The sequence below is a fragment of the Arachis ipaensis genome, chromosome B10, assembly GCF_059453495.1.
Source record: "Arachis ipaensis isolate K30076 ecotype BB chromosome B10, ASM5945349v1, whole genome shotgun sequence".
Classification (NCBI taxonomy): domain Eukaryota; kingdom Viridiplantae; phylum Streptophyta; class Magnoliopsida; order Fabales; family Fabaceae; genus Arachis; species Arachis ipaensis.
Genome location: NC_142435.1, coordinates 29,515,986 through 29,521,761, shown reverse-complemented (window position 1 = coordinate 29,521,761; position 5,776 = coordinate 29,515,986).

Sequence of the window (5,776 nt, the reverse complement as noted above, 5' to 3'; positions counted from 1 at the left end):
TTACATTAAGGTGGCGGTAATGATGTTGAGCGGAAGAAACTTTATAAATTTCAGCGCATGCATTCGTTGAATGTGTCTATAAGATTGTTGTGCGTTGACCCTTCTGTATCTCTTTTACCGATTTTTAGAAACTTATTTTTATCCTTTATCCTGGCGATTTACTTTCCAAAAGACTTGATTCACGCTTAGCTATGGAGTCAGTTTTGAACTCGTTGATTTCGATTCAGCCCTAGTCATCTAGTCGTTGACTTCTAAATGGTGTAGTAACAAGCCAAACAAATAAGATCATGTTTGTTTTTGGCCCAGAATTTTTTTAGTTTGCTTGGGTTGAAAGTTTATTCCTTTCAAAATACTTTCCCTGCTGGAGTTAGCTAGTGCATAAAAACGGTGCTGTGGATTGACAATCTTTCATTCTATTTTTGAAGAATTTGTAGCCAATGTCTTGCCTGACTGTTTGCAAGTTGATTTGAAGTTTTAGTGATGCTCTTTGAGCTTGTGCTTTAGTCTGTTTATTGTTAATTCTACGTGTATGTCAAGTTTCACAGTATTGTGATATTCTGCTATCTTTTGTGTGGTCAACTTCATCCTAATTTTACCTACTAATGTGAGTATGAAATGATGAACAATCTAACAGGTGGAAGGGAGAAGGCGTTTATCTAAGGAAGCTAGAAATGGGTTAGAAATTTTGAAGCATAAAAGGCTTCGGAGACCAAAGTTTGTCTCTTCAAAGTTGAGGGACTTAAGGATGGACAAGGAAGAGGAATTTATGTCAATGTAACTAAGAAAATAGAGTAGTAGGGATTTAAGAGCCAAACCTTTGGTTTGGGCTATTGTTAATGCCCTTAAAATCAATGGTGTTAAACTCATAGATGATGATAGTAACGATTCTTCTCCTAGCCATTCATCAAATATCTTTTGTATATCTATAAATATATTAGAATGTTTTTGTATTCCAATGATAATATAGGAATGCAGTAATTCTTGTACTAAGAACATCTTTGTAATATACACCTGTCATCTGTTGTTATATTGATAGTAAATGTAAATCAGGATAACGCGTACTAGATGATGTCATTTTTTTCACTTAGTTCTGTATTTTGGGCTGCCACTTTCATTTGGTATGTATATACTGTAGTAGCTGAAATTTCTTTTTCTAATGGCAATTTATATAGGTTTTCTCTTAAATTTGGCAAAAATCATTATAGCTCTTTTATACTTATTTAAGTGACATTAACTTCTTTTTGCCAAAAATAGTGGTATTTTGAGAGATTTTATTTTTTAATTTATATAATAATTAAGGAAGTGGAAATAAATACTTTTGGAACTGGGACCATTTTCATAAATATTTTTTCGATGTATCTTCTAATTTGGTATAAAAAGTCATTGGCTCCTTCTCACTGTTTTTGATGACTTAAAGTCAATGCATAATCGTAGACTCCAATGATCTTATTATGCAAAGATTTACAAAGTTGCTAACTTTTCTATGGAGATATTTTCGGTGAAAATTTTTTAACTAACTTTCATAAAATAATTGCATAATGTTTATATTAATAGAAAAAATATTAATTAATAATACAATAATTTGATTTTATAATTTAAAAACAAATAGTTTGTAAAATTCTATTTGTATAATTTAGAAAAGGTATAATAGTAATAAATGAGAATATTATCTTTCTCTTAATAATATAATCATATAAGATGTTATCATTAATTAATTTGAAATTCACGCTCTTTTCGTAAGTATAATATTATTTAAGATTAAAAAAAAATTATCGATTACAATAAAGAATATCAAGATAAAATATTATCCAACACATTAGGAAACAAAATATTAACATAACTTAATATAACTATCTAAAACAAACCAATTATGAGATTTAAACACCTTAAATTAATTTTAAAAGATTGTTCTATTCTCAAAATTCAAAAAAAAAACTTTTAGTTTATTATATTAATTTCCGTAATTAGAGTATATTCATTTAACCATAATGCTTTTAAAATTAGAGAATAAATTATTAATTAATGATATAATAATCTGATTCTTTAGTCTAAGAACAAATAATTAAGTATAATTGTAGTATAACTAGTATAATGTATGTGTAGTATAACTAGTATTACATTAAAACATTTCTTTGGAGATTAAACTAATCAAATCCTAATATTAGAATTCAGTTATTTAAATAAACTCTATAGTATTGAATTCTAGACCTTAGATATTTATACATTAAAATTATTTTTGCAATTACAACTAAGAAAAATAGTCTGACTAGACTGAATGTACAAAAATCACGTGAATTCAGACCATCTTCTTGAGTACGATAGAAAATTAACAATTATAATATGTTTATAGAAAAGAAATAAATGAAAGAATAAGTTAAGGATATATTTGTGTACTTACACAAAATGGTTACTAGTTATAAAAATTAAAGATAAAAAATCTGAGATATTATAAATAGTTATAATATTATATTATTTTAAAACATATTAATAGTATATTATAAAATATTTTTATTTAAGTAAAAAGGTTTCTTGAAATAGTTTTTGAATTTATGAAAGGAAAAAAATTGTTGCACTAACTATTAATTCAAGTAGTAGAAGAAAATTAATTTTAATTTATTACTTTTTTGCTTAATGTTATTATTTAGGCTACTTATGATACAATACTATAGTGTTAAAAGAATTTAGATAATACTTTTAATCAGGAACAAGTATAAATTAAAATACTAGCAATTTAATGCAACTTTAATTTAGTATTAATACAGCATGAATTTGATTCGTTTATAGATTTGTATATGAGTCAAGACAGAGTGTTACCCAATTCGATCTTGGTTCGTTAACAATTTAATAATTTAAGGTTAGGATCTTTGGGATGAATTTTGAACTATAATGTGAACTTATTTATTAATGTGAACTTAATGTGGCACTAAAGGAAAATTAAGATATTTTTTATGACATAATATAAAGTCAAAGTAAGAAAAGATTAAAACAAAAGAGTTCTAGACTATGCCATCTCTGTCTTGCTAAGAGTAATTGCATGAAGATCCTTTCAAAAAGATATATACTCCGTATAATCAACTACATTAATCTTTTCTCTCTTTGCAATTAAATCAAATATGAAATTCACGGTCTCTAACATAAGCGCTCACAAAGACAATCGCGACTATTATTCGATTCGCGCTGTCATCGGATCGGATAAGATCCCCACTATAAAAGGATCGGTATCGTTGTAGGATGCGACTAGATCTTCGTTGATCTATGATGGATACCAGTCTAGACAAGACCATTTCAGTGATACTCTAAAGATATATTTGTCTCATCAATAAGATAGAAAATTAAAGAAAAATATGTTTAAAAGAAAAAAATGAAAAAATAACCATTCCACATATTTGTTTTTTGACAAAAAAAATTAATATATATAAAAAATACGAATAAAAATAAAAAATATGAGAGTTTATTAATGGTTATAGTATTAATATCTTTTAAAAAATAATAATAGCTTCACTCTTGGTTTCTAAAATTATGTTTTTTATTTATTGTACATTTTCTACATTATACGTTAATGATATCAATACGTATTCAAAATATAACTATTCAAATAGTAGAGGTAGATAGATTTTTACTTCTCTAATGCATGACTGAAGTTAATTAGAGCTTGTGTCCATTTTTATCATTGTATTAAAAAATTTTGTAAGATTTAATTTAAAAAAAATACTCAAAAGAGTTATTAAAAATATTTAATTATTAAAAAAATTGTAATATAAAAATTATTAGGAAGGATTAATTATTATAATATTTATAAAAATATTAAATTAAGAACTTAGAATGGATATGTAAACTATAACTTACTTTATGATAAACATAAAATATATAATTATTATTATTATAACTTATCTATTATTATAATTATTTATACATGTTTATAACTTAAATTTGTCAATTTTTGTTATAAGGATTTAGTTTTGATATTGTTGTTACATAATGTGAATTATTTTTTAGTTATTAACTTTGTACAATCGAATTTGACTATAAAATTATATGATGACATAATTAATATATTGTAATAGAATTGAGATCTTTTTATACTTTTCTAAAAATAATAAATAAAAAATATTTTAGATTTAAATTTTGAATCCAAAAAAAACTTTATTTAAAATAATTATTTATATAATTTATTATAAATATATATACCAACGGCAAGACTAGCCTTTTTCATCCTACTGCCAGTCAATCTCTATATGTACTCATTAGTATTTAATTCTAAAATATAATAGATTATCTTTATTTTTTTTAAATAAATATGTAATTAAGAATTTCTTTAGTAACAAGTCTGTTGAGTTGGAAGAAACCCTAATTTTCTATCTTTTATTTCACTCATTTCTGTATTTCATGCTTCTCTCTTCTTCTCCCTCTACTCACTTTCCACATCTCTCAAAACCCAACTTACTTTACCATCACCGTTTTCATTCACTCTTTTTCGCATTCACGGGGTTCATCTTAATTTGGTTATAGCCGCTATACGCATTAAAAAATGAGAACATCTCAGGCCCAGATGGCACCTGGAACAATTTCAGAGAACAGTGGCTCAGAGAAAACCATGAGGTCACTAAGGCTAGGCGGTGAAATAGCAGTTATGCCCCGGGATCAGAAAGAAGAAGAAGTAAGGGAGCTTTGATAGTTCTTTTCACCGACAGAAAGACCGGACTTTAATCGAAGGAGAAAGAAGGGAGCGATGGAATTGAGGAAGGATCTGTCGGCCGGCCTTTCAACTCGATCCCGCAACAAAAGGTAAACTAGAATTTAAATTTCAGATCTTTGATTTGATTACAAAATCGTACATTGGATTAACCTAATTATTTTGTAAGACATATTTATAAAAAGAAAATACTAGATTGAATTTAAATTTAAATATGATTATCAAATGAAAAAATAAAATATCTTAGTTATTTATTATGATATCTTTACAAAAAATTGGATTTAATTTGAATATTAGTTGGAAAATTATAATATCTTTCTGATTTATTAGGATATTTTTATAAATAAAAATAAATTTTTTCATTATCTTTATTAGTTATCTCTATTAATAACAGTGTTTACATGAAGTTTAAACCTAACACTCTTTTTCCAATCACCGTAGATCAGAGGAGCAGAGAATATGAGTAAGGTAATCAAGCTTGTTTTTGTTAAATGAAACTTCAGATTATTAGTCTTTTGTAAACTCTATTTAGTAGTTTTTTTAGTTTAATATAAATACTGAAATTTATTTGGCTTGAGCAGTACACACTAGATGGCTCTGTAACTTTTAAGGGAGAATCGAACATGGGCTTCTCCGCCTTGGATAAGAAGATAATCTATTTTTGGGTTACAATACCCGAAGATGCATTACTTTCTTGGCATACTCTATTTAACATGTCTTTAGTTATCTTTTGTGATGTTTATATTTGCTGTGTTGTTACCTTATTATACAAGTAACACGTCTTATTTTATGGCATCTTGTAGCTTGGAAAGGGTGTTGCCGAGGCACTGTCGACGATGATTTGCGAAGCTGTTGTGCAAGGGATAGCAGCAGTTCTCCCAGAGATTGTGAAAATGGTTGGTTCCTCACCAAAAAGTGGGAGTGGCGGTGTAAAGGTTTTGAATACTGCTCCAGTTGTTACACTGCCATCAGACACTTTGAAACGCATAAAGCTTTCGAATACTGCTCCAGTTGTTACTCCGCCGTCGGACCCTTTGAAAGAAATACTTGATTCCAATCCCTTAATGTGTTTGGGTGACAAGG